Raw genomic sequence first — 18,083 nt, 5'->3', positions numbered from 1 at the left:
TTGCCCCACCCCAAGTCCTCCTCAGCTGTGTTCACTGGTTAACCTTGATAACATTGCCTCACTGAGAGTTCGGTCCTCTGTCATTGTCCTCCTCCCCCAATCACTCCCCCCCCCCCCGTCCTCCCCGCTGTGAGTGGAAATTAATGAGGTGTCCATGTGACCTGCCTGCTTCTTGTTTAATATGCGGCAGAGGTCAGCGTCGCAGAAGAGTGGCCGTGTAGTCCAAGCTTGTCCAGAGGGGAAGAAACGGCTGATCTGGGGTTTTATGTTTCTATTAATACCAGAGCACAAACACACTGTGACTCACCTGGTCCTGCCCAGAGCCTAGGAGCCACTACCTATCGCCCCCAGCCCTGGACCTGGCTCCAGGGGTCTCCCCACTTGCAGAGGGTGCAAGAACAGATTCCGCCTGCCGACCGAGCCAGAAGCTTGAGAGTGGTCCCGAAAACAGCCTTTTAGTAAGCTTTCCTCGTGACATTTCTGTTGGCTGCTGGAGTTCAGGAATCATTGGCCCAGTCGGCACTGGGCATCTAGATTCAGTGACTGAATACTGACTGAATAAATGGAAAAAGGATGACCAACCAGCCAGTGCTACTAAGTGGGGTCTAGAGCCAACTCCACCGTTGAGCAGCTGGGTGACCTTAAACCAGGCCCTCCACCTTCCCTCACATGTGGAGTGGGTTTGGGAGAAGGTTTAATAAGATAATCGACTTAAAAAACTTGCAGCGTGCCCAACACAAGAGTGTTAAGAGTAGAAATGAGAGAAGAGAAATGTATAACAGCTTTATTCAGCTATAATTCACATATGATAAAATTCACCTGTTTGAAACGTACAATTCAGTGATTGCAATATATTTTATGCCGTGCAGTTCTATTAGTCATAGCATTAGTATTAATTTCCCTTTCCTCTAAGCAGGTTGTCCTAGTTGGGACCCGTGGGAGCCAGACTCCCACTTGCCAAGATTTGAACACTCTTCTTAACATGTGCCATGTGCTGGCCTCTCCTCCCTCTTCCTGTCCCCTTCCTGACGTAGTGAGACCACAGCGGTTAACTAGGCGTGGTGCCCAGCAGGTGTCTGCGCCCATGCCTGAGGTCCTTGGAGAGCTCTAGGGCTAGGTGGGTAGTGGCAGGGACAGGGCGCAAGGATCCATCGACCTCTAGTTCTCCAGCCATATTGTCTTCGCCCTGACCATGACAGTGAGCAGAGAGTGTCCTGCCCTTTTACTGTCTCCTTCATGTGGCATCTGAGCTGCCCAGGTGAGTCCTCTGAAAAAGACCTTGACATAGAGGTGGGAGAGGTGGTAGGGATGTCAGGACACCAGGGTCACCACACAGTCCAGCACCCCTCCTGGCAGGCCTGAGCTCAGCTATTTTTACTTGGAAATGTCCTTCAGCAGCTCAAAAAATAGTCTGCTCTTCCCTCCTTTCCTTGAGCTCTAATCTCTGAGCTGACCATGCTCTCTGGCCTGGCTCTGGAGTTGGTCAGCCTGCATGTGTGCCAGAGGCATGGGACCCTGTGTGTGTGTGTGTGTGTGTGTGTGTGTGTGTGTGTGCGTGCTCGTGCTTATATGCACATGTGTCTACAGGACTCTGTGTGTTTAACATGCACAGGATGCATCCATGTGTGCGTGTGCCTCAATGTGCAAGAATACACATCTGCAAAGACATTTTTGTAATGAGTGTGATTGCCATTGTGCATATAAGTGCTCAAATACATGAGCTTATGCATGTAAACATGCAAGGGTGTATGTGCAAGAGTATTCTGTTTAAACAGACTCTTCAGCGATGCCAGGTTAGGAACCACGGCTGTCAGGCCGGTGTTCAGAAATGCAAACTGCCAAATGGAGCAGGCAGCTCCCACCTGTAGTGTCCTTTTCCCACTCTTCACGAACATTCGTAAATGTATTGAGTCCTGATCAGACACCGACTCAGAGCTGTGATGCACTATGTCATCTAATGATAACAACCCTAGGATGCATTATGATCCCATTTTACAGATGAGGATCCAAAGCTCAGGAAGTAATAACTCGAAGTAACAGAACAGGATCTGACTGGTTCCCAAGTCTCTGCTTTGTGGTATTCCGTGTTGTCTGCCTATGATGACTGTAAACACTCATATATTTTAATAATAGCTCATAGCCAGTGCCAATGGGTTGCTATGGTTGTCGGTGAGAACATCTGGAAGGTAGTCTGTATTGCAGAGATCATTGAAGTGCTGACCTTGAATGAAGATGCTCAGTTCAGAAACCTGGCCCCAAAGGGTAGGCAGGCCGGTAAGCATTAGGACTCTGGGCAGCATCTCGCTGAAGCTACCCAAGTTGAGAATGGGCAGATGATCTCAGACCTCTGTTCATCCATGGTCCTCTGCTTAGAGGACCCCCAATCTAGGCCTGAACTCTGGGCAAGAGAACATCCCTAAGAGGCAGACCGGATGGGAAGGCTCCCCTTGCCCTCTCCTGGTCTCTGCCAGCCTTGGAGAGCCCCTGCTGTGCCCTGTCTAAACTCTGTCATCCAGACTCAAATAGCCGAAGGGAGGGAGGGAGGAACGCTGCCTGGAAGCCCCGTGTAAAATAAATAGCTGTGTTTTGTGCCTGTTGAACCAAAGAGACTTATCAGGTCACTAAACTGAACTTTTCTCCATAAAATGTACTAGCCCTAGAAACAGTGAGGGCTGTAAGCTGGCTTCCAGAGCCCCTTTGGAGAGGTATTAGGTCATCATCATAAATCAGTGTGTGGTGAGTCCGGTGCTCAGGTCAGAATAGATTAGCACAGGAGTCCCAGGCTTTGAGGAGGGGCCTCCTGGAACATCATCTCTTAGAATACCCCCAATATCCCTTCAGGAAGGGGGTTTTCTGCCCACTTTGGATGAGGAGCGGCTCCTCACTTGGCAAAGTTGATGCAGTGTGGGGGAGGGGTCTAAGTCCCTCTCTATCCCCACCTCTTGCTGCCTCTCCTCCCTTCTGCTGCTGAGAGACATGGTTCTTCCTTATCAGGAGGCCCTGAGGGAGTGCCTCCAAGTGTCCTTGTTGCTTCTGCAGCTCAGAGATAGACCTTCGTCTTGCCTGGTCCCAGTCTCTTCAGACATACCTCCAGCCATGACTCTGGGTCAGTTTGGCTGGGCAAGGCATCCCCATCTGTGCACGGGGCTAGGATGGGGTTCAGAGACTTGGAGCTCTGGCCTCAACTCTGTCATCACCATGCAGCTGGTAATTTGGACAATGCCTTCACCACTCCCTATCCCTATCCCTATCCCCACTGGCCCTGGCACCTGGGCTACATATTCACATATTCGATAGTCTAGGCGAAAATGACCACCAGCTGAGCACTTTAGGGATCATAGGACCTATCTCTGCCTCTTGTCTTGAAACGCTCCAAACTTTGCCTTCAAGACTGAGCAGTGGTTGGAGAGGTAGTGATGGGTCCCTTGTGGGTGGTCATGGTTCTGATCCTGGTCTGCCCTCTCCAGTAGTGCCACTTTGGGGCCTCTGGGCAGTCTTGGAAGGTCGGGAGTGAGAGAGGTTTATTGGGGGTAAGGCCTGTGAAAGAGAAAACATGGAGAGATCTGGATTGGGCAGGAGGGCCTCAGACCAACGTGTACACATGACAAAGTCTCAGCCAACTCTATAGGGAGATCCGGAGTAGAAATTGCCCCTCAGAGGAGCCTGTGCTGAGCAGGAGATCCAGACCCTAGGACAACCCCTGTTAGTTCCTGCTGGGGCTGCCCGGGAAGTACATGGCCCTGATGCAGAAGTGGAGGTGGATCATGAAAGTGTTGCATTGAGGCTGGAGGATCCTGAGCTCCCACAGCGGAACAGCAGGTTCTCTCCTGAAAGGAGATGGGAGAGGCACCTCCATGGTTGCCACACCAGCTCTGTGACCCTGGGCATGTAATTAACAGCCCTGAGCTCAGCCTCCTGGTCATGGAGTGTTGCTGAAGACGGCATCTTCAAGGCCGACTAACACAGTGCCTGCTACATGAAGGTGCTGAGTAGTGGTCACTGCGGCTATCAGCACGGTTTTAGCCTTGCGAGTGAGCTTTCTCCACTGGCTGTTGGGATCTATGTCCTGGAGAGGAGCTTTCACTTCCGTCTTTTCTCATCCAGAGCTATTGGCTGGGTTGTATGGGGTTCTTGCCAAAACTCCTACTGCATGTGTAGGGGGAAGGCGGGACCAGAGAAGGCATAGTTTCTGTGGCCTGGTCTCCATTTCCACCCCTAGGAGCTGGCCTTGTGTGATTGAAAATAATGTGGTGTCATGAGCCAAATTGTTTCCCTGCAAAATTTGTATGTTAAAACCCTAACCTCCAGTACCTCAAAATGTATTTGGAGATAAGGTCTTTAAAAAGGTAATTAAATTAAAATGAGGTCAATAGGGTGGGCCCTAACACAGTATAACTGGTATCCTTCTAAGAAGATAAAATTCAGACACAGATAAGCACAGAGAGAAGATTATGTGATCACATAGGGAGAAGACAGGTATCTATAAGCCAAGGAGAGAGACCTGGAACAGATCCTTTTCTCACATGGCCTCCAGAACGAACCAACTCTGCCCACACCTTGATCTCAGACTTCCAGCCTTCAGAACTATAAGACAATAAATCTTTGGTGTTGAAGCCATTCAGTCTGTAGTACTTTATTCTGGCAGCCTCAGCTGCTAATACATGTGGTAAAAAATACATCCGCTAGAGTAATTTCAACTTCAAGTAAGACATGTGAGAAAGAGTGGCTTGACCCATGGAGACATTTAATTATCTCATATGGCAAGAAACATGGAGATAGATGATTTAACAGGGTTGTCAAGAATTTGGCTGCTTCCCAACTCTGCACTCTGCCTCCCAAGTTCGGCCTTTGATCCTTGGGCTACTTCAGAAGGGTGGTCTTGGAGGGCCTCTCTGAGGAGATGACATTTGACTAAGACTTGCAGGTTGAGAAGATGCTGGCTCTGGGCAAGGCCAGAGGATGACCCGCTTTCATTGTTGGGGAGCCAGCAACTGTGTTCCACTTGAGTCTGGGACTGGAGAACTATTGGCTACTGACTTTGACTCCCAGCTCAAGGCCACCTAGTCCAGTGCCTTGCCTTCAGGCAGTGCCAGGCATCCATCCAGCATAGACACTCATTATATTTGACTGTTTTTCATTCTTGGCAACATTGGTTGAAGGATATGCAAATAAGAAAATCAACTGACTTTGTTTCACAAAGAACGACATTTGATCATCACAATAAATACTTATGTGTATATATAGTCGTTGGCTGTAAAAGATGACAGTTAATGGAGAAAGAACGAGTAGAAGGAAAAGTCTGAAGGGCAGAGAAATAGAAAAAAAGAATGGGAAGAGGCCTTGAAGAAAGAGCCAGTGGGTTTTGAGACCTGAGGTTGTTCATTCATTCAGGCATTCATTCATTCAACACATATTTATTGCTATCCTAATAGGTTTCAGGGACGACACTAGATGTTAAAAACATGGGAGTGATTAAAACAGATACTGTTCCTGCCTAAAGGGTATTTCTAGTGCACCAGGAGGAGGAAGAGAGTCGTGAAACAATCTCACAAATATATAGTTACAGACTGTATAAATGCTGTGAAGAGGGCAAGAGGTGAAGAAAGGTTTTCCAAGGGAAACAGTAAGATCAGCAGGATGAGCAGGAGTAAACAAGGCGAAGAGGTTGTGTATCATTCTAAGAAGGTGAGGGTTTGTATTTCTAACACAGGAAGCGGCCTCTCCAAAGGCCCTTAGGGATGAAGAAGTGTGGCTCCCTGAAGGAAGGCCAGTGAGACTAGAACAACAGAGATGAAGCAGGAGGGTGGAAAGAGAGGTAGGTAGAGCCAGGTCACACAGAGTCTTCCGGCCCATGGTGAAGAGCATGGGACTGTACAGAAGGACAGTATTAAAATTTGGAGTTTGAGATTACTTTTGCTTCTGGGCAGAGAATGGACTGTAGAAGCAAGATGAAGGCAAGAAGTCTGGTCAAGAGCCCTTGAGCTTGTCTAAGCAAGATACTCAACCTCATCCCTGTTAATATTCTGGGCTGCGTCTGAGGCCCACGGTTGTGAGGTGCGGCCCTGTGCACTGTAGAATGTTTAGCAGCAGCCCTGGCCTGTACCTACTACATGGCACTAGCTCCCATTCCCCAAGTTGTGACAACCAAAAATGTCTCTAGACATTGCCAAATATCCTCTGAGGAGCGAAATTGCCCCCTGTTAGGAACCTTGGACTAGAAGGATGGTGGAGAAACATGTAGAAGTGGATGACTTGAAAGCAAGTTAAGGGAGAACTGAACAGGAAGTGGCAAGCGAATGTGCAGGGCGTGGGAGAGAAAGGTGCTGAGGACTGCTCCCTGGCAACTGCATGAATGCTGTTGCCACACACTGACTGACATGGAGAACGATGAAAGACAGCCTCCTTTGGGGTGGGCATGGGGAATGGGGTTCTCCTGTGAACTAGCAATGAGACCCAGCCATGTTATCTTCTCTTACTTGGCTTGTTTTCTTACCCTCAAAATACAATGTTTGTGCTAGATCTAGAATAGCAAATATGTAAAGGTTCCACTTGTTATTCCTGCACCCAAGGCAGACTTAACTAATCAATTCTGGTTCTCTGAGCCTGGATACTTCTTTACACAGTGCTGTAGACAACCAGCGGAGGCGTGCCACAAGAGAGAAAACCTGTTTGCCATCCCCGCACTTGAAATTCATTTCAGTCCCTTCCAGGTTGCCCAATGTTGACATTCTCTTAATAAATATCAAGGTGCACTTGATATATTCTGAGCAACAGTGTCTGAAGCAAGAGTGGGGATTCCCCAACTTTTAGACCAAATCCCATTCTTACTATGCCATCCACCAACAAAATGGGAGTTCCCCGTTCATGTCATTTGTTGTGAAAATGCAACAGGACTTTGAAAGTCTTAAGTGTCAGGCTCCCAGTGGCCCTGGGAGTGATCCTGTCTCTCAAAGCCTTTGCTGCTGTCTTCTCTCTCTCACTCGCTAAGTCTCTGCGATTGTCTGTCTGCCTCAGTCTCCATGTGGCCCCGCATACCCCTTCACCTCATCCATACACTCTCTATTACTCTTCCCTGTCAGATCATAACATGGAATGGGAGTAGATACTGTTTTTGCATTTTTACTCAAAAGAATTTATGCTTCCTATTAATGCTTTAAAAAGCAGATGCATGAAATGTGAATTTTAAAATATTTGTCTTCCTTCCAATTCTAATGATGTAGCAAACCCACCACTAGAATAACCTCACACTCCTGTTACGGGCAGAATTGTTTCCCCCAAGAATCAGTCTGGCCAGGTCCTAAGCTTCAGGATCTGAGAAGATGACCTTTTGAAAATAGAATCTTTGCAGATGTAGTCTAATTAAGATGAGGTTACAACGGACTAGGGTGGGTCCTAATGCAATGACTGGTATCCTTATTAGAAGAGGAAAATTTGGACACAGATGCAGGTGGAGAACACTACGTGACAATGAAGGCAGAGATCAAGAATGATGCATCCACAAGCCAAGGATGCTGGGAGACTGTCAGCACCACCACTAGCAAGGAGAGAAGCACAGAACAAATTCTCCCTCACGGCCCCCAGAAGGAACCAACCTGCTCACACCTTGATTTCAAACTTCTGGTCTCCAGAACTGTGTAAAAGTAAAAATTTCTGTTCTAAGTACCCTGCTTTGGAATACTGTGTTACAGTAGCCCTGGGAAACTAATTTTACCCCTGACCCCAATTCCCTAGAAAGAGGTTGCCATTTATATCTGATTTGTTTATGCAATTTTTCCTCTCTGGTTCAGTGACTCTCAGTGGAGAAACAGGTCTCCCACCACTCACCTTCTTGCCCTTGATCCTGGGCTGCACACCTGCTCTGAGACTTCAGGCTTCTGAACTAGACACCTGGGGAGCAGTGGCAGACCTGGGTCCTGTGGCAGCTGTTCCCCAAGATGGCCTGCAATGATATTATCCTTCAGGAATTTACATCTTTGGGCAGGATCCAACCCTGTACCTGCCCGACTCACCTCACTTGCCTCATCCTGATCCTAGCCTCACTGGATCCTACCTTTATTTGAAATGTCGATATTTTGTTCATTAGGAATGTTTTCACATTAGTTTTGATTTCTCAAAATACTTACTTTTAATACTGAGATTTTTAGGTGTCCCCTTAAATTTTGCACACAAGACAAACGCTTCACTTGCCTCACCTAATCCTGGCCCTGGTTCCCGCCCGCATTGCAATTGGACTGCCCTATGTGACAAATGGGATAAGTCAGAAGCATGTGATTTATGAGGTGAAAACACAAAAGACATTTCGGTCTTTATTGTGGTCTCTTGGATCACTCATTCTGATGGAAACTTTTGGTGAGGACCCTGAGTAGCCCGATGGACAGACAGACAGGATGAACTGAGGCCTCCCACCTAGAGCCAGCATCAGTGTGTCAGACATGTGAGTGGCTACCTTGGAAGATCCTCAGCCCCAGGTAAGCCCAGACAGCATATGAATAAGAGATACCAAGCCAGAACCCCCAGCCAAGATGCTCCTAAACTCCTGATCCATAGAAACCATAGGAAATAATAAATAGTTATTGCTGTTTTAAGCCATTAAGTTTTGGAGTGAGTTATCACACAGCATTATTAACTAACAAAGTTCCCTTCCTCAGCATCTGTGGCATCCTTCCCCCTCTCCTTTACCAGTTATGCTTGGTCCTTCAGATCATCTCACTTTGTGTGCCACCACTTTCAGGAAGCCTTCCTAAATGCCTCCAACTGAGTTAAGTGTCCCTTACACTCTATTCTCAAGCTGTACTGACCTGTCATTCCTAACTAGGCCTTTCTCTCCATGCCCCTCCCCCCCACTTCTGAGCCTCTGTACTCACTTATCTCCTTGCTGGAATGTTGCCTCTCTTTGCTTCTCATTCTTTTAGGCTCAGCTCAAGCATCTCCTCTCCAGGGAGCCTTCTCTGACCCCCTCCTCCTATGGCCACCTCTAGCACCCTGGGCAATACCTCATCAGTTTACATTATGGTTCCATGATGCTGGTACCATGCATGACCCTGAAGTCCAGGAGGGCGGGAGCCATGTCTTATCATCTTAGCACCCACCATAAGACAGTAAAGGAAGGGTGGGGTGTGTTGGGGATCATGAGAAGGGGTGGTTGATATCCCTGCAACAGAAATCCTGAAACCTCATGCAGCATCAGAGCCAGCTGCTGAACTTCTGGAAGGCAGAGATTGTGGTCTGGGAGGGAGATGCCTGCCTCCAGAAACAGACAGTATGTGCACCAACCAGAGTTCAGGTTCAGGTTGGCACCATCAAACAAAGAACAGCTATGGCAGGATAATAAAGTGGAAGATGCAAACTGGGCACCCAGAGGGGCCTGGTAGGTAACATTGTCACTGTTGTCAGGTGAGGGGGCAGGTAGGGACTATGGAAAACTGGGGAGAAGAGTCCCTGCCAGCTCCCAGTTCGAAGGTCACATCCTTAAGAAGGTATTCATGGACCCAGACACCATCAGGTCTCCCTGTTAGAGGCCACTTAACACCTAGAACTTCTCCATTGTAGCTTTTACTATCATTGCAGTTAGCTAATTCGTTGTATTGCTTGTTCAGCAGAGCTAGCCTCCTAGACAGAGAGAGAATCCTTCAAGGGCAGACCGTGTCTGTGTTCCCTGCCTGTGCCTGGCACTGCGAGGATGCTCTATTACTATTTATCGAGGGAATGAATAACTGAATAAATAATGCTACAACCTAAGTTGCAGAGCTGTTTGATGGAAGAAGTGTGTTAATTATGTGTGAAAATGAGTGTTATGCATGTTATAAAATAAGACCACTGAATGGAAGAATATGCCAGTGAATGAACCAGCAGGTCAGTGGCACCAGCTGCCTGCGTGGCAGAGCTCAGGTTCTCTCCATGAAGGGGGTTGCCCAGGGGTTTGTATCTCAGCTCCTGAGTCCCCAGGGTCTGACTGACATGTACGGTTGTTCCCTGTTTCTCTAGCCCTAACCCCATAGAAGAAAGCAGAATCCCCTTGCGGTTGGTTGGAACCTACCATGTGCCAATTCACATATTTAAACATCGCTTCTCTTTGCTTCACTTCCAGGCATGGGAACGGAAGCCCCAGAGAGGACAGGATACTTATCCCAGGTGCCTCTTACTGCAGAGCAAGTGGTGTCTGAACAACAGCAGCTTCCCTTCCTCCCCAACCCATCATCCATGACCCACCAGCAAGGGTGGGTCTAGGAGCAGAAGGAGCCTCCTGGTGGCCCCTCTTTTACCTCCTTCTCCCCAGAGGACCTACGTGGAAGGGACTCTCTACTTCCTGAGGATGAAGGTCAGGCTCTGGCCAAGGGCCCAGCATTTCTGGCCCAGTTTTGCATGAGGAAGCCAACTGTGCAGAAGGTCAGGAGGCCATTGGGGTCAGAGTGGGAGAGCTAACATTCCCAAGGGACTTTAAGCAACAGGATTTCCTGACATGGAACTATTACTTTTCTCACATTACGTGGCCAGATTTATTTCCTGTTATTATTAACAGTGTGAGCAAGACGAGGACGTTTATTTAATGGAAACAAGGGAAGAAGTTTGTTGGACTCTGGACTTTGAGAAGGCAGTGGGACCATGGAATTAACAACGGTTGGGGGCTGGGGTTCTAATGTTGGCTCCGCTTGCTTTTGCCAACAGCTGGAGCAAGTAACTGCACACCTCAGTTTCCTTTTCTGTAACAGGTGGGGAAGGTGTGTGGTAAAAAATGTTGAATCTGAATTCATAGAGTTGCTAGGTGGGTGAAGTGAGATAATTTACATGGGGAACGGTTTTGCAAACTGGAAAATGAACTTTGAGTCTCCATCAGTTCTGATCTCCAACCGTCTAGCACTGCAGGCCGACCTTTCTCAGCTGAGAAGTCCTCGGGGGTTCCAGGCGAAAGTCCACTTTCCCCGGCGGCTGATTCCAGGCTGATGGCAGGCTGGCCACCAGACTTCCACACTCAACTCCTGTTTGCTCTGGTTTAGCTGGACTCTGGCCCCCATATCACCCTCTACTCTTTTGCTTCTGTACTTCTTCGTGTCAGAAGTTCCACCTCTGTTCTCTGCCCAGGCAAATGCTCTCACTATTCAAAGCCTGCTTTCTGGCCTTTTCCAAAAAACCTTCCCTGAGTCCTGCAGTGGCCTGGTTTGCCTCAGTCTCTCTCCATAGCTGCTGCCTGAACCCTCCGATGCCACTCTCAGCATACTGCCTGATAACACCCATGGCCTTTATCAGAGGGCCCCTTCTACACACATTCTTTATGCAATGTTTTGCACTGACCAGGTTTGTATTAACGGGGGCCCTTGTGTTGTTGAGTGTCAGCTTCTGCAGCCACATGATGGAGAGTCACATAGCAGCTTCGGCAGAGGTAGCCCAGGGATGGATGTCTCTGAGTCTTTGTGCCAGCACTTCCAGCAGAAGCAATTCACACCTGAAGGATATTGACCTGAAGGATAAAGAAAGGGAAGAACTTCAGGCCTTCGGCAAGCTGCAGGGTTTTGTCCCACGGCTGCACCAAGCCTCCTGGATGTGCCTGTGAAGTCGCAGTGGTGGTTGTACAAGAAAGATCCTGACAGGCCATGCTGGCCTCTGTGTCACCCATGCCATCGCAGGGATCTGCTTTATATCCCTCACCCTTTCTACCATAGCCCATGTGTCTGCACATTCTTCTCTCAAGCCACAGATGGGAGCCAGCATCCTGGAGCTAGACTGCCTGAGTTTGAATCCTGGCTCTGCTACCTCGAGTAAGTTATTTAACCATTCCATGCCTCAATACCTTCACCTGTAAAGTGGGCGTGGGTAGTAACGCTTAGCTCGGCAGTTTTTGTGCAGATGACATCTGAGAGAACATGCCAAGGGCACAGAGGCGGGCTCCCACAGAGGAACCCCCAAAGCTCTTGGTCATGAGGCAGGGGCTCTGCCTCCCTACTGAGCCCAGTAATAAAAAAAGGGAGCTGGTGAGGGCTGGGCTGGGCATGCTTGAGGACTGGCTTCCTCCCCAGTTGCCCGAAGCCTTATAACCAGTCTCTAACTCTGCATTGTACATGATTCTGTTGATTTGGGGACCAGAATTTTCTAACTTTTTTGGCTGTAAGTATAAGGACTCCTATTTAGTGCTAAACAAAGTTTCTGCTTCTCCCTTTTGCTTTCTGTGAGAGAAAATGACTTCAGTGGTATCTTGGAATTTGTATCCCATTTATCACAACAGCACCTGTAAATGTTTGAAGATTATTCAGACATGTATGAGTGAGACACATCTATTCTGCTTGTAGACGATGCTTGGTACCCTGCTGAGCTCTCTGGCAGGCCCCAAGCTGGGTGCCTCAGGGCCAGAGACCAGTGTGGTCTCCAACAAATGAATTCTTAATATAAATCTTGTTTCCCTCAGGCATGAGCTTCCTTAACACTCTTTGCCAGTCATGTAATGTGATAAGCCTAACATGACTTGTAATCAGTGAGGGTCTCACCTTAGTGGCTTCAGCCCACCAAATGGCTCCTCCTGTTTCTAGGGGACAATCATTCCTACAGAATTCTGCTGGCACAGATGGGTTCATACTCAGATAATGGATTTTGCTGCTTGAAAGCATTTTGCTTTTTGTATTGCTGTTCCCAAGAATGAGCTGGAACTGCCTGCCCTCAAATCTATCCGTTATTCAAGATTTCTTTAAGTAACTTGGATTCAATGCCTTGGCTTGGGAGCAAGTAGAGATAGAATGCAGGGAGAGCTTTGTGTCAAGCAGAAATTCTTTACCCTCCCTGTTTGGTGACCCTGAGTAGTTACCCAGCCACTCTTCACCTTGGCTCCCTCTTCTGGAATATGGGGAGAGCAAAGGTTCATTCTGGAAGCTTGGGGCCTGTGACTCCTCGCATAGAGCCTGGGACACTGTGGATGCATGATAGCTCCTGCTCTTGAGAAACGGCTGGACTGAATGAAGAATGGCCAGGGAGAAGGTGGCTTCGTGCATATACCCAGGCACCCTCAGATGGCTGCTCAGTCAAGCGTTCCTTGTAAAGCATTGTCAAGCATTGCTTTTATCAAACTACTTCCCTTCTCAAAAGTGTTCACTGGCTTCCCGGCTCCCCTGAACACATCGAGGCCCTCACTTCCCAACATGCCTTTTCAGCCAACTTTTCTACCCTCCAAAAAGCCACTTAATAAATATTTAAAGGAAGAGTGAATACAATGAATCCAGCATTGTGTGGTTAAAAATCTTGGCCCTGTTCCCAAGAAACTCATAAGCTAATTGGGAGCAAGGCTTGAGATACCAGAAAAAGAGAAAATGGCCATTTATTTTAGATTTTAAACAAGGGACCAACTCAGATCTCAGTTCTAGTCCTGATTTTGCCCTAAAGTCTTGAGGGGTCTGCTCTGATGTGACGTTCGGGGGATGCCACTCAAGTTAAGGAACAAGGCAGGTGCTACAAGTCTCTCATAACGATCGCTAGACCAGGAGGATCCTGAGAACCTGCTGAGAAAGCCCCCCACCCTAGAACTACTGCAAGCATCTGTGTTGTCTCAGTTGACACCCACATTTTCCCAACAAGCATAGAGAAGGTTAGAAATGATGTCTTTTGGGTTCTTTCTGGGGGGCTGTGAAAACGGTTGCCTGTTAACCAGCATGATAACATAAGAAATAAGCTTTTGTTGTTGAAGAAAAAGGTATTCAGGACTTATGGATTGGCTGTGTTATTTAGAGAGACTCCCCAGGCTGCATGAACAGTGTAAGGGTCCAGCGAGGCCTGGAGGTTTGGCCTCCAGTGCTGGTGCCCAAAGCATGACCCCATGATGGCCGTGGGTGCAGTTGTCCACCTATTGGGAAGATTTCCAATTGCCTGGCTGTAAGGACTACGTGGACGGCAGTGTCCTGCCAGAAATATGGTGATCTTTGCACGTGAACTTATGCAGGTGGTACTGAGCTCCTTGAAGGGCAGAGTTGAGAGTCCCCTGACGATATTCAAGAGTTCATATAGACAATTTGGGGTCCTCGAAAATGAACAGTGGCTTTCAAAATGTCTCTATGAGGCAGAATTTAGACTGAGACTCATTTCCATTATGACCTGGTCATGAAGTTGGAGGGCAGGAGCTGACCAGTGCTACTCCAAACTTCTACAAGGGGCTACCCTCATCTGCCAAAAACAAGCCAACAGCTGTGCATGGCTGAAGGGTCTTAGGCCAGTCCATTTTCAGCAGGGCCCTTTATCAAAAGTGCCCTATCAGTTAGCAGGGCATTTACTACAGGCGAGTCTGTCCTGGACTCTGTGCTCACTTTTCGTGTGGATGGCAGATGTGAATGTCTCCATGACATCTGGATGCAAGAAATGCCACAGTCATGTATCTAAATACAATTAAATCAGTTTCAAGACATCCCACTCATAAAAATGGGCAGAAATTGCAATATCAGTCATTTGTTGGTCACTCCTTAAGCCCCATATTGGGGGGGGCTTTGTTGGTCCCCCCAAGAAGCCACAGTCAGTGGAGTTCCTCTGCTGCTTAGTGGTCAGTGGCGCTGCCTCTGGACAGCTGCAGCTGCACCTTTGGGAAAGTCCGCCAGGCCGGCTTCCAGCGCAGGTCAGCTCTGTCCCTCTTATGAAAGATGTCTCGTACTGATGACCACGCCCTGCCTCTGAGGTGACCTCAGGCAGGCTATGAAGCTTCCATGCTAGTGCCCAGAAGTTCCAGGCACCAGGGCGGCCATTTCTGCAACACGCTGGGTGTTTCTGCATTTGCGACACCCAGGTCTCATAGTCCAGTCTGTTTTTGTCCTCCCCCATCCTCAGTGGTCATTTGGAACTGGGTCACACCCTTTTTCCTCACCTGGCGTACACAATTCTTTTGGGATTTATAACTGAATTTTTTTTGTTGGGACCCAAACTCTAAAAGTGCTTAAGCCCACAAGGTAACAGAGGCCAGAGGTTGGAGCTCAGGTGCCTGGCTGTGGCAGAGAGCAATTCATAAACAGTAAAAAAGCTAAGACAGCAACACATCTCTCAGGAAATCTCCCATTAAATAGAAAATTTTATTTGAGCACACGACAACGCCCTGAGAAGGTGATATTACCATCACCATTTAACAGACAGGGAAATGGACTTAGAGGAGATTAATTAATCCTTTATGGACATGGCTCATGAGTGGGGGAGCATTGGTTTTAGTTCCAGATTCAAAGTCCATGCTCTTGACCCCTATTTTGTAATCGTTCTCAAAGTAAGGCCTGACCACTTCTGAGCCTCAGTTTCTTCGCCTGCAAGATGGCTGATCCTGTTTCCTCCGCAGGCTGACTGAACCCCACGAAGCCCCAGGCCTGGCCCATCGGCATCTCCCATGGGCCCATCGGCTCTGGCCGGCAGTGAAGTCTGCCCTACAGGTGTTTGACACATTTATGCTCAGCCTCAGGCCCCTGGTGTATAAGGAAGTGACCCTGTTCTGGGGGCACCTTATCTTGGGGCTCTGCAGTCGTAAATGAGTTGACAGTTGCTCAGCTCCCATTCTCAAAGGTGGCAACCCTAGTAACTCTATCTCTGGGATATCAAAGCTGCAAATGACCCTGGGAAAACAGCTAGGAATAGCAGGACAGCAAAGGAGCTCCTCCCTGGCGGCGGGTGCATTCCCCAGGTCTCCCTTGCCTTTGAGTGCATCATATATCATTTTTAGTAGCTTCTGCCCGCCCCCTCCCCTTGCAACAAAGGACCTTGGAGAGAAGATGCCTTGAACCCCACCTGGTCTGTTTTCTGAGAGGAGGCAGGGAGGAGGGGAGCTTCCTCCCACCCCCTACGTGGCTGCCTTTGTTTCATTTAATCTCCAGACTGCTTTCTCTACTATCCCTGGTGAAGAGTGTTTGATCTCAGAGTTAAAACCACCGAAAGCAACTTTTCCTTTTCTCCTCTAATTGCTAGGCTGGCAAATTCATTTGGCCCCAGGGCCTTAAGACATCGAAGGCATTTGGGGGGCAGCATAAGTTAATTTCCATCTTGCCTTTGGACAGTGATGCAACCACCATTTGTCAGTTTACCCATCCTGGCAGCACTGTCCCCCAGAGTGGACATCTGGAGTGAGGGACTGATGAGTGGATTCCAGAGGTAGCCCTGTCTCCTGTCTGCTGCAGCCCAGCATGGCCCACAGCCTCCAATGAGGACACACAATATCTTTCTGCACATTTCCATGTACACACACTCTCCTTGCCTCTCTCTTAGCTCATGGCTTCATTTCTTACAGTGTGGATTCTGACAATTCAGGCTGGTGTCAGCATCGCCAGTACGTTCCTCACTATGCCAGGCCACCTAAAGCACCTGGCTGTCCCCCCTGCGGAGCCCCCCACCCCCACCTCCCAAGCTGAAGGTGTCTGGGTCTCTGTCCCAGGGAGTCTTGGTGAAATGGCACATTCTCTTGTCTAATTTACTGGACTTTTAACACATTTATTTTCTGTGCTGTCTTCTACACCAGACCAAACATCTGGAAGGAACCTGGGATGAAGCCCACCAAGAATTTAAACGTTTATTTTGCACTGTAACTTTTAGAACCAAATCAGGGAACCTTCACATCTTCGGCCAATTGTTTGCTGGTATATAGACCTAAGCCAACATATAATCTGGTAAAGTTTGCTCCTCCTTGCCCTCTCGCCATGTAACTCATTCACTGAATGGCTCGTAAACACTTCTTTCTTTCCTTCTCAGAGATATCTAGGGCCAATCTGAGCCACTCCATTGCTCTACCAGCTGCGCTGCAGCTGCCACCTAACCTTAGGATCAAGACACTGCAGAGCTCAAAGAACCTTCGGGGTTGGCAGGTCTTCTCTGGGCCTAAAGTTTACCTTCTATATTTATCTTCTGCTTTATAACCCATTACATCGCTTCCTTTGCCCATTCCAGATCTCATCATACGTGATCACCATCATGTGAGTGCTGTGCATTGTGACTCACAGAAAGACCCACCCATGCTACAATTAGTTAGCAGCAGTTCTGAGGAGGTGTGACTCCCTTTTATCTCCTGAAGGGAAAGCCAATCAAAATTAATGGAAAACTGGAGTACTGGACCATTTCAAAGATAAAATTTTATATTCAAAAGAATTAGCTACTTGGATGAAATACTTTAAAAGGCACAATTTCCCAAGAATGAGGTCACCTTTCTTCCTTGCACAATTTTTTAATCTAAGTTCTAATATCAGGCACTAAAGGGAGGTTTTGAAATACAGTGTGATACCTATACCTTCTTGAGGAATTTGGGTTCTCAAATGGGACTGACCTCCAGTAACAAATAATTACACCCAAGTGCAAAAAGCCCAGGGAGGCGAAAGTGCAGGGAGGCTCAGGAGGAGCCCATTCAGACTTGAGACATAGGAATGGCCTCGAGCAGCATCAGTCATCAGCAGCAGGCCCAGTGCTAGTGACACTGAAGTTTTCAAGATGGAAGCCTCTCTCCCCACCTGACCTGCTCACTAGCAGGCAGAAGGCCTCATCTCTAAGTAGGCCCTTCTCTCCCCTTTAACTCTGCCAGGAGCATTCCTACTTTGCATCCTTGCTGAAGCCCCTCCTTCTGCCCAGGATGCCCTCTCTCCATCTCTCCGCCTGTGTGAATCCTACCTGTCCTCCACACAGGGCCTGCCTCAAGGATATTCAACCTGTCCAGTGACACAAACACCCCTCCTCCCAGCTTGGTTTAATACTCTGCTGCTGCCATGTTGAAATTCTTGATCATTTTATCGTCCACCTTGTGTTTTGTAAATGGAGGCCAGTGGGGCAGTAGAGCATGCATGTGAGCAGATGAGAGATGTGCATGGTGTGGCCACATTTGCACACAGTGTTTGTGATGTTCCATGAGCACAGGACTCTGGTAGGCCCACAGTGCTTGGAAGTATAGGATAAGCGTTTTAGGCCTAGGACTGAGTCAGTGTGGGTGCTGACAGCTCTGAAAGGTTATGCTTTCCATTCGATCCAGAACTTGCTTCCAATTATTCAAGGAAAACAAACAACTGAGGCACTCTATTGTATTCCTTCTTACTCTGTTACTTTGCTGTAGCAGCCAACCACATAGCCTTGAAATGACGCCCAAACGAAAGAGAAAGGTAAGGCAGCCCATAGTC

Source organism: Rousettus aegyptiacus, unplaced genomic scaffold (genome assembly GCF_014176215.1).
Source record: "Rousettus aegyptiacus isolate mRouAeg1 unplaced genomic scaffold, mRouAeg1.p scaffold_m13_p_2, whole genome shotgun sequence".
In the NCBI taxonomy this organism is placed as follows: domain Eukaryota; kingdom Metazoa; phylum Chordata; class Mammalia; order Chiroptera; family Pteropodidae; genus Rousettus; species Rousettus aegyptiacus.
The sequence above is the reverse complement of the archived record's forward strand: the minus strand, read 5'-3'. Positions refer to the sequence as shown.